General features: G+C 36.3%; 1 pseudogene across 1 annotated transcript; it reads left to right on the top strand.

The window, feature by feature from the left end:
* Positions 1-3013: 3013 nt before the first annotated feature.
* On the top strand, positions 3014-11962 carry LOC120081060 (phosphomevalonate kinase, peroxisomal-like; annotated as a pseudogene). Its single transcript, XR_016524313.1, has 10 exons — positions 3014-3045; positions 3231-3381; positions 3717-3814; positions 4044-4141; positions 4232-4296; positions 4590-4970; positions 6004-6105; positions 6219-6446; positions 11419-11541; positions 11715-11962. The product of XR_016524313.1 is annotated as a phosphomevalonate kinase, peroxisomal-like (transcript).
* Positions 11963-12088: the final 126 nt, after the last annotated feature.

Here is a 12088-nt window from a genome sequence, read left to right as displayed (position 1 = left end):
ATTGCTCGTAAGTACAGCTAGGCCAAATTACTATTTTGCCCCTGTAGTTACATCTAACTTCTTAAGTACCACTGATCCCTCTAATGAACAATAGATCATAGTCCTACTATGACTAAACCCCTTTCGGGCCAAAAGAGAGTGTGGCGTCACATTGTTTAAGACCTGACATTAGTTCTTAAGCGAGCAATTTATCTACTTACCCCTACTTTAGGGAAGGAGTGAATTTCATCTTGTATAGTTGTGTTCTCAGCTCCCCAATCAGACGAATCCCCAAAATGGTAGGCTTGTTGAGTCGGCGATCTGGCCACTCTCACCTATACAAATCAAAGGACCATGCTCATAGGCAAGGAGTTCACAACTCATTAAGGATTCATGTCATGTTATCTATGGTCATCTGGTGAAATATAAGTCTCTATTATGAACGGTGTTATATAATGAGACTAAACATTTCGTGGTCCGGTCTTATACAAACTCCTTTAGAATATCCCCACTCGCATGTATAATACATGAATGATTAGGATCAGATCATTTGTAGCACTTTACAACAATTGTAACACTTACAAAACAGGCCATGCTCGTAGTGCCATCAGGATAAGGTACCCAGCCTTATCTATATACTATAGACCATTTAGGTTATCACTTAAACATGATCCACCTGTATGTCTCCACATACATGTTTAAGTTACACTGATAACCTTGGATGTTAGTTTATTGGTTTTGTGGTTAATGTAACTAAAATGTCACATATTTTATAGACAAAGTGAATAAAATATCATATATTATTAATCACATAAGAGTTTGTTCATATAATGTTTACAAACTATAGGACCCTACGAGATTTAAGGCATGAACCCCAACAAGAATATGTTTAACTTTACAAACTATGAGTTTAAGGACATACAATCCAACAATACTCTCACTTGGACTAAAACTCTATTGGATAAATTTATTCAATGTTGAGTACAATGAGAGAAAAACAAAAGTATAAATACAATAAACTAGGGCATCAGATACCCATAAATTCTCCCACTTGCCCTAGTTATGAGTATCTCGTAGACCTAGTCCTACTAGGTGACGCTCGAACACTTTAGCAGAGATGGCCTTTGTAAATGGATCAGCTAAGTTGTCTTGTGAGGCGATCTGTGTGACGATCACGTCCCCTCTGTGTACAATCTCCTTGATAAGATGGTACTTTCGCTCGATGTGCTTTCCACGTTTATGGCTTCATGGTTCCTTTGAGTTTGCAACTGCTCCACTGTTATCACAATATAGGGTGACTGACATGTGCATATTTGGAACCATTTTCAAATCAGTTAGGAACTTTCTGAGCCATACTGCTTCTTTTGTTGCTTCACTTGTAGCTACATACTCAGCTTCTATTGTGGAGTTAGCAATACAACTTTGTTTGATACTCCTCCATACTACTGCTCCTCCATTCAGAGTGAATACTGACCCTGAAGTTAATTTCCTTGAATCAATATCGGTCTGGAAATCAGAATCAGCGTATCCAGTAAGGATCAGATTCTTAGCACCATACACGAGCATATAATTCCTCGTTCTCTGAAGATACTTAAGGATATTTTTAACACCAGTCCAATAATCATATCCTGGATTGGATTGAAATCTGCTGACTATTCCGACTACACAGCATATGTCGAGACGAGTACACAACATGGCATACATTAAGCTCCCTATTGCTAATGCATATGGAATTCGATTCATAATCTCAACATCTTGAGGTGTTGTAGGATTTTGTTCCTTAGATAGATGAATTCCATGTCTGAAAGGCAACATTTCTTTCTTGGAATTTTGTATTTGATATCTAGACAACATCTTGTCTATATAAGATGCCTGAGATAATGATAAAGTTCTTTTCTTTCGGTTCTGAACTATTTGGATCCCAAGAATGTACTGCGTTTCACCCAAATCTTTCATTTGGAATTGTGTAACAAGCCGCCTCTTCAACTAGAAATTCTACTTCATTTCCTATGAGTAGAATATCATCAACATATAGAACCAGAAAAGTGACAATTTTGTTAACGATTTTCTTGTAGACACAAGGTTCGTCAACATTTTGGTCAAAGCTATAAGATTTGATCGCAGTACTTATTGAATTCGAGCATGATTTGAGGCTAAAGTGTAAGAATATAGCTTGGGTTTGTTAGTTTAGTTTGGTTCCAATTCAATTCTTGAGACTCATATTGTAATTCTATGAGTTTTATTATGAATTTATGAGAATTGATCTTGAGCATATTCTTTAATTTTCATATATGGGATAACCTGACAAATAAGCTATGCATGTTTAATTGAATGCTTTGATTGGCCCTAATTTGTAATCGTTAGGTAGTCGTCACCTAGAAGCATGAGTTAAGTAAGTTTGTTGTATTAATTTGGGATTCCAATTTGCAAGCATTTACTTTCTAACATAGATGAATCTCGCTCAATTAATTGGTTAGACGATGAAAATCAATTAATTGGCTTAGCTTTGCCTTGAATCTTAATGCCTGTTGATTGATTGATTGGTTAAGGATTCTCGTTTTTCTGTTAATTAACTTGATTTTATGGACTATCAAGTAGGATTCTAATCGAGTGGGCTAAGTTTTAATTAGAATATTCTCATGCATCTTTTGATTAGTCTGTGATAGAATTGATGAGGAATGAACTAAACTGTAATTACTCAAGCTAAGTATTTGTTCGATTAATAAATTTTTGCATTCGTTTTTTGCATTTATTTACGTTGCGCATTTTTTATTCTCTAGCAATTTATTTCAGAATTTCTCACAAAAATTCCCCCCTTTTGGTTACTTCCTACAAGTTACTGTCTTTGAGAAATCCATATTCGGCTTCTATGGTTCAACCCCGGACTTGCTACTTGTACTACTAATTAGTATAAGGGGTTAGTTTGGTGTATATAAATTTTATTTGTATAGGTGTGGGTTCACAGACGACGGTGAATCTGGTGGCTAACCAGGCACAGTTGAAAAAAAATGTTAAAATCGAAGCATTTTAAACCATGGGGAAGAAACTACGACCTTACTTGAACAGGTTCTATTCTATAGGTTGTACAATTGTGTCGTTGAGTTCCGAAAAAAACAATGGAAAGAAACACTGAGCTGAAACATAAATAACGACAGTAAAACTATGAATTAAGTTCATCACTACTTACAGCAAATTTAGATGTCTCTAGACACATGACAGCGAAGTCAATTCTAATTTTGATGCTTCTGCAGAGTTGCTTCAGCTCCTGGGAAAGTATTATTGACAGGAGGACACCTGATTTTGGAGAGGCCAAATGCTGGTTTGGTACTCAGTTCAAATGCTCGGTCTTATGCAATTGTGAAACCATTTCACCAGCAAACTGAGCCAGAAAGTGGGGATGGGGTATGTTATACGTTCCTTCATGATTGTACCTGGTATTCGTTGATAGTATAGCAAGGTGTTTGAATTCATCTTTTGCTATTCTGATTGCCTTTGCTATGATATACGATTTCTTTATATTTTAGCATCTATCTTGTTGTTGGTTGTGAAGGTTCTTGCTTCACTGAATGTATAAATTCAGAGATGCAGCATGTACACGATTTCTTGAAGTAAAAATCTAAAACTGCTTTTACTGGCTCTACTTTTGCACCATTGACCCTAAACCAATTATTTGGTTATCATCATGCTTGAGTATCATCACATCGCATTATGTTACAACAGTCTATTTTATTCCTCAGGCATTGGTAGATGTGAAGTTGACCTCACCACAGCTCTCTCGAGAAAATCTGTATTAACTATCGCCTGAGAACTTTATGATTCCGCGCGTCTCCTTGAGGTCAGTTTCTTTTCACTTGCCTTCAAGCCACCTGCTCCATGTCCCATCTATCCTGCTAGTCTTTAATCAAATATTTAGTTAGCAATATGCTATAGGATGCATGCAACTTAATCTTAATTCAAGAAGTAAATGTGAGTTGTTCTTTTAATCAACAATTATAATAAAGGACAATTAGAGAAATGAATGATATAAAGGTTAATAAAGGTATTGTAACTGTCAATAATTTCAGTGAGTCAAGGAACCCTTCTATAGAACATGTTGTGTAGTATTCCTTAGCTGCTGCACATGGAATATTTGACAAGAACAAGAAAGATTCACTGCACACAGGTTGCTACTACAAGGTAAAACCAGTATGATTTTCTTCAGTCACTTAAAACCATTAATACTGCAAATTTAGTCGCTAATTTTTAAAATGAGTTAGCTTTTCAGATCTCGATATCACAATCTTAGGATGTAATGATTTCTACTCTTATCGGAATCAGGTGCTTGATAGAGCTTAGATGTTAGCCTATATGGTATCTTTTTCATATATATTAATAAACAATGATATCTCGCATTCTTTTATTCTTTGTTTGTAATTCTCTCCGCTCTCTAAGATATGTAAACATTTAAGTAAAACTAACACTAACTGATGAAGTCAATGAATACCGTTTTTCCCCATGAACAACAATTTATTATTTTCTTCAAAATGTGTTTCTAGGACACTGAGCTTTCATTTTTATGATGGAATCACTGTTTATCGTATGGATGTTAATGAGTTGTTTCCATTTCATAGATTGAAGCACGTGGACTTCCTTTGACACCAGAATCACTGGTTTCTTTTCCACCATTTGCATCAATTACCTTTAATGCTGAACAATCAAATAGTGAAAATTGCAAGCCTGAAGTTGCAAAGACAGGATTAGGATCTTCTGCTGCAATGACAACTGCCGTTGTTGCTACCCTACTTAATTATCTTGGAGTTGTAAATCTTTCCTCATCAAGAGGTCAAGAGAAAGAAAATTATATTAGGGATCTTGATATGGTGCATGCAATTGCCCAAACTGCTCACTGCATTGCACAGGGAAAAGTTGGAAGTGGATTTGATGTCAGTTCTGCTGTCTATGGCAGCCAACGCTATGTTCGTTTCTCACCTGATGTTCTGGCCACTGCTCAGGTAATTCACCGATCTACAACCCATTATTTAGCTTTCCTTCCTCCTTTTCTCTTTATTCTATATTCTTAATTGCTCGTCAGCCTGCCCACAAACTGCACCATCAAACTGAGAAAGACTTGAATCAACGGATTCTATTATTTGTGCACCAATATATTTTCCAGTTCAAGAAACTCCATGAACCTTTGTTTCAATGTTCTGAGCACTTGATGTTTGGTTGCAGGATGCTTTATAAGACAATGGTGCTTCGCATAAAGCACCAGTAATGCTATGATAGTGGCAGCATTGGCTGACCCTAATTTATGTTTTCTATGGAATGAAGTTAGAGCCTTTTTAGTCTCTGAGCTTTTTGCTCGTTTTTATTTGGGCCAAGTAGCTAACGTCTTGGTGATGACAAGTTTGGAATGTGGTTTCTTTTGCTGTTCAAATTTAACTCTGTGGAGGTGTTGGGGGCAAGAAGTGGAGCGGTGAAATCTGAGGAGTTGTGATGTAAAGTTTAAGGAGTTGGCAAGTTCTGAGGCTCATAGTGTAAAGAGTTAATAAAGCATAAAATTGATCTTTTTTAGTCGTGGAGTTCGCGACTCCACATCCCGACTCACCAACTCCGATGGCTTTAGAGTATTAGATATATGTTAATAACTTAGATCATTTTGAAACAATTATGGTATTTCTTTGGAAGTCATCCCTCTTTTCTCAGTGATTGCCATACAGAGACAACTTCAACCGTTTGTGCTCGAAGGGCTAATCTTAATTATTGGGTTTTTAATATTGAGTATAGTACTTCTCAGTGTACATTGTTAAATGAAAGAGTGGGAATGTAGGGAGACTCTTTCAACGAATATAAAATCAAATTTAGAAGGGAAATATTATATTGGGCTTTGTTGTTCTTTCATTCTTAAATTTCTCATGAGCATCTCACTATGAGTTTTCTCCTATTTTGAAATTGCAGTACACATCTTCTGCTTATGAGAATTTCAAACATCGTGAATGTCTTCCTGAACTTGTATTGTCTCTTTTATCTTTTGTATAATTGCAGGCAGCAGTTCAAGGACCACTAGAAGAGGTCGTTGTGGATATCTTAAAAGGAAAGTGGGACCATGAGAGGACTGAGTTTTCCTTGCCTCCATTAATGAATCTTGTGAGCAAAACTTTCTTTATATTATGCAGGTTGTTCTAAAGATATTTAATGGATACCTATCCTCTGAGACTATCTTTCTTCTATGTTCCTTTTTTTTCTTTTCTTTGGATCAGTTATTAGGGGAACCAGGAGCAGGAGGATCATCCACACCATCTATGGTAGGTGCTGTTAAAAAGTGGCAAACGCTTGACCCTCTGAAATCTCAAGAAACATGGAGTAAGTTGTCGGAAGCAAATCTCGCTCTCAAAAAGCTACTAAATTTACTAAGAAAACTTGCAGTAGAACAATGGAATGTGTATAAATGCATCATAAGTAAATGTAGTACACTTCGATCAAAGAAAGTACTTCTCAATCTCCCCTAAATCATTTTAAGGATGCTTATAGAATAGCTTCCGTTGATGCAATGAAGTAAGATAAAATTTGAAGGGGCATTTGGGGCAAAGAGTGGAGTCGTGAACTCTAAGAAGTTGTGAAATCTGTGTTGCTAATTAACTAGCAACAATAATAATAACACAAGCAATTTTAACGTGGAAAAACCTCATTAATGTGAGGAGTAAAAAACTACGGATCGAAGTCAACATCTCCACTATAATCAATACTGGGTTACAATGGGTTTTCCTTAATCACAACTAGAGGCATACACAGCAAATATCTCAAGATTAACAATCTTGGCAACAAACAGCAACAAATTGAGAAGAATAAAATTAGAAACGTCTCACTTGAAGTAGCAATCAATTACCCATGGTATCTAACCGTAGGTAGCTCTAAACAAAACCTCCACCGTCCAAATTGAAGTCTCTCATGTCAAGAACACACTGTCAAAATTTCAGCTCGATTGGACCACAGATCGATCCCCAAATGGCTGAAAAACACTGCTGGTCGAAATGCCAAAAACTCTAATTTTCTTTTGCGGTTTTAATCTCTTGGTTTGCGTAATACCATCACAAAACCAGGGGATGCAAGGTTTTTTTTTCCAAAAATAATAATAATAATAATTTAGCCCTAATGGGCCTTGGGCCTTCACAAAGTAAATAACCCAACAAAACTCCCCTTATTTCACTTTGTGAAGGAACTTGTCATTCCTGCGACAGAATGACAAAACTCTAGCTTCTCTCTCGGTAGATTCTTCGTCAACATATCGGATCCATTATGATCAACATATATCTTCTCAAGCTCAAACAATTCATCATTCAAAGCATCTCTCATCCAGTGATACCTCACATCTATATGCTTTGTTCTGGAATGAAATGTAGCATTCTTACCAAGATGAATAACACTCTGATTATCGTTGTATATCACATATCTTTGTTGCTTGAAGCCAAGCTCCTGAATAAAGCACTTCATCCACAACATCACTTTACAAGCCTCTGTTGCTGCTGCAATATACTCTGCTTCAGTTTTAAAAAGTACAACACACTTCTGCAACATTGACTGCCAAGACACTGCACCACCTACAAATGTCATTAGGTAACAAGAAGTAGACTTTCTATTGTTTAGATCTCCTACCATATCTAAATCAGTGTACCCAACAAGTACTTGCTTTCCACCTTCAAATGTGAGCTTCAAACTGGAAGTGCCTCTCAAATATCTCATAATACACTTGACTGCCTCCCAATGTTGTTTTCTTAGATTGGACATAAAACGGTTAACAACACCAACAACGTGAACAATATCAGGTCTAGTACATACCATGACATACATCAAGCTCCCAACTACTGAAGCATAAGGGATCTTGCTCATATCTTCCTTATCTTTATTTGTAGAAGGACTCTGTTTGCTACTCGGTTTAAAGTGACTGGATAAAGGAAAACTATCGATTTCGCTTTACTCATGTTGAAACGTTCAAGCACCTTCTCCAAGTATTGCTCCTGTGACATATACAATTTCTTGGAAGCTTTATCTCGAATTATTCAAATTCCAAGAATTTTCTTTGTTGACCCCAAATCCTTCATGGCAAAGGATTTGCTCAATTTTTTTTTCAACCTGTCAATTTTTGATACATTCCTGCCAACAATCAAAATGTCATCAATATAAAGCAATAATACAAAAAAATCATCATCAGAAAATTTTTGGACAAAAACACAATGATTATAAGTAGTCTTTTTGTAGCCTTATTCCCCCATAATTGACTCAAACTTCTTGTACCACTACTTCGGTGTCTGTTTCAACCCATAAAGGCTTTTCTTCAATTTACACACCAGATGCTCTTTGTCTTTCTGCTAAACCATCTGGTTGTTCCATGTAGATTTCTTTATTTAAGTCTCATGAAGAAATGCAGTCTTAGCATTTATCTGCTCAACCTCTAAGTCAAGACTAATTATCAGATCCAGAACTACACGTATATAAGACATCTTAACAACTGGAGCAAAAATTTCATCAAAGTCGACACCTTTCTTCTTACTGAACCCTTTGACAACCAATCTCGCTTTGTAACACGGATTTGAGGTATGTTCTTCCTGTTTCACTCTACAAACCCACTTATTTTTCAGTGCAGATTTTCCTTTAGGCAATTTCACAAGCTCAAAAGTGTGGTTTTTTATGTAAAGACTTCATCTCATCTTTCATGGCATCAATCCACTCTCTTTTATGCTCATCTTCTATGGCCTCTTCATAACTCCCAAGCTCTTCCCCATCAGTCGATAATAAATATTCATTAGCTGAATATCTTGTTAATGGACGTTGATCTTTGACAGATCTTCTGAGTGAAACATCTGTAGGAACTTCTGTTTCTAACAACTATTCCTCAACACTGTTATCTGCCTCAACCTGTTTAGAACTCTCATCTGTATCAATAAATTGATCATTATGGACCTCATTTTCTATCTGTATAAAAGGCGGTGTCAAAGAAACTGAACTAAATCAATCAGATCATCACTGTGCTCAGACTCTGTTTTATTTGTCTTCTCAATATCTAGTGTCGTTTGGTCTTCAACAAACACAACATCTGGACTTCTTATGAGCTTTTTCTGTACTGGATCATACAATCTATAACCAAACTCATCTTGTCCATAGCCAAGAAATACACATGGTCTAGTCTTTTCATCAAGTTTCGATCTTTCATCTTTAGGAACATGAACAAAAGCTTTACAGCCAAAGACACGTAGGTAGAATGAACAGAACACTAGTTGAGAGAATGAGATGCTTGCTATTAGAGTCACAGTTATCACAATCATTCTGGGATGAAGCATTGAATACAGTTGTACATATTTTGAACCTCATACCATGTGTTCCTTTGGGATCAGAAGTTTCGAATAGAATATGGTCAAATAAAGATACCACCATAGAGCCTTTAGTGAGCTTCCATTTACCATCATAAAAGGTATTGCAGTAACCTTCATTATCAAGCTTACCTATAGAAATCAAGTTCATGTGAATATCAGGAATGTGCCTCATATTCTTCAAAATCAGCTTAGAACCATTCTTGTTTTCCAAGTGTACATCTTCGATGCCAACTACTTTTGTTGATTTATCATTTCCCATCCTAACACTGCCGAAATCACCAGATGTATAGGATACAAAGAAATCTCTCTTTGATGTAGCATGAACTGAGGCACCACTGTCAATCATCCAACTGCTCTATTGTATAGCAAGATTTATAGCATCACCGTCGAATAAGATGTAAAAATCTTCAGTGGCTACAATAATTGTGTTTGCATTATTGTCATCATCATTCTTCTTTTCTTTGCCTTTATCATTTTTATTATCCCTTTTAAATTTTCGACAATGCTTCTTTATATGCCCTTTCACATGACAATAATGACACCCAACATTTGCAAACTGACCACTCTTACTTTTGCTCCTGTCTTTCTCCGTCGGACCTTTACTCTTACTCCTCCCCCTTCTTTCAGTAACAAGAACATTTTATTGTAAAGAAGAGCCTTGTGAATTTCTTCTCATCTCCTCGTTCAATATGCTACTTTTTACGAAGTCCATACTTAGTACACTAATTGGGGCTGAGTTCGATAAGGAAGTTTTAAATGTCTCCCACGAGCCCAACAATGTACCAAGGATCCATAACCCATGTATCTCATCCTCAAACTTGATATTCATCCTAGATGACTGATTAATGATCCCTTGGAATGTATTCACGTGATCTAACATGGGTGTTCCATCTTGATACTTCAACGCCATCATTTGTTTGATCATAAACATTTTATTATTATCGGTTTTAGGGGCACATAGCGACTCAAGCTTGTTCCACATAGTTCGTGCATGAGTTTCTTCACCAATATGGTTTAGAAAATTATCTTCTACCCATAGTCTCATAATCCCACACATTTTTCTATGACATAATTCCCATTCTTTATCAGTTTATCATTGGGCTCAGAAAAAACTCGAAGATGCAAATCATTTACATATAAAATATCTTCCATCTTTCTTTTCCAAACTTAATAATTTGACCTATTAAGGGTAACCATCTTAGTCGAACTAGTATACATATTCAACACAAGGCAAACCCAATTAACTCAACCTGCCTCTGATATCACTTTGTTGGGATAAACACTATATTTTCGGATCAATTATCTCATTCTTGTGTAAATCTAATAGAATAAAAATAACTACCAACAATAATAATAACACAAGCAATTTTCGTGTGGAAAACCTCCCTCAATGTGAGGAATAAAAAACTACCGACGAAGTCAAAATCTTCACTATAATCAATAATGGGTTACAATGAGTTCTCCCTAATCACAACTAGAGGCATACACAATAAATATCTCAAGATTAGCAATCTTGACAACAAACGGTAACAAATTGAGAAGAATAAAATTAGAAACGTCTCACTTGAAGTGGTAACCTATTATCTACGGTATCTGACTGTAGGTAGCTCCAAACAAATCTCCACCATCCAGAATGAAGACTCACGTACACGTTTTCAAAATTCAGCTCCATGGGACCACGGATCGATCCCCAAATGGCTGAAAAATGCTACTGGTCGGAAGGTCAAAAACTCTAATTTTCTTCTGATGTTTTAATATCTCGGTTTGCGTAATACCATCATAAAACTGGTGGCCGCAAGATTATTTAAAAAAAGTTTGATTTAGCCCTAATGGGCCTTGGGCCTTCACAAAGTAAATAATCCAACAGTCTAAGTAGTTGTAAACTACTCGACCCACAAGTTAACGAGATATAAAATTAATATTTTTTTATTTGTGGTGTCCACAAACTCTATGGGACAAATAAGAACTCCTACCTCCTGGACGATAGAAGGTTGTTTGTTTTTGTATTGTTTTTGTCTGTGTATACGAATTTACTACTTTTATCCATGATTCTGTTGATTGGCCTTAAAATGTTAAAACTTGATATATGTAGTGGATAGAACAAGCCACTGAACCAAGCCAACAACCAATTGTTAAATCATTGTTAGGAGCAAGAGATGCCATGCTCAAAATACGAAATTGTATGAAGCAAATGGGGAAAGCTGCAGGTGTTCCAGTAAGTCCCTTTCACTTTCTTTTTCCAGAAAAACATTTTATCTCCATTACTCTTCATAGATGGAGAGTCTTCAAAGCAACAAATAGGACTTCGTACTCTCAACGTATCAAAACATTTCGGTTCAAATAGTACAAATTAAAGGAATACTAGATTCAATTGTTGGGTATATGCAGATTGAACCAAAGTCGCAAACTGAGCTTTTGAATGCAACCATGGAAACAGAAGGAGTTTTGTTGGCTGAGTGCCAGGGGCAGGTGGGTTTGATGCTGTACTTGCTATTACATTGGGTGATTCTAGTAGCCATGTGATTAAGTCATGGACTTCACTCAATGTTCTTGCCCTCTTACTTAGAGAAGACCCCAATGGAGTTGCACTTGAAAGTGATGATCCTAGAGCTAAGAGCTGTACACCTTCTGTTTAAATCCATTTTTTCTGCTGTGTTTTATGCAGGGTAGGTTTCCATCTCACAGATGGATGGAACATGGATTGTAGTTTTATCATTTAACTGCCCTGACCTTCATGTTTTCTTTAAAATATATATATATAT

Source organism: Benincasa hispida, chromosome 11 (genome assembly GCF_027475165.1).
Source record: "Benincasa hispida cultivar pf3 chromosome 11, pf3_genome.v1.1, whole genome shotgun sequence".
Taxonomy (NCBI): Eukaryota; Viridiplantae; Streptophyta; class Magnoliopsida; order Cucurbitales; family Cucurbitaceae; genus Benincasa; species Benincasa hispida.
This window is presented reverse-complemented; position numbering and strand designations above follow the sequence as displayed.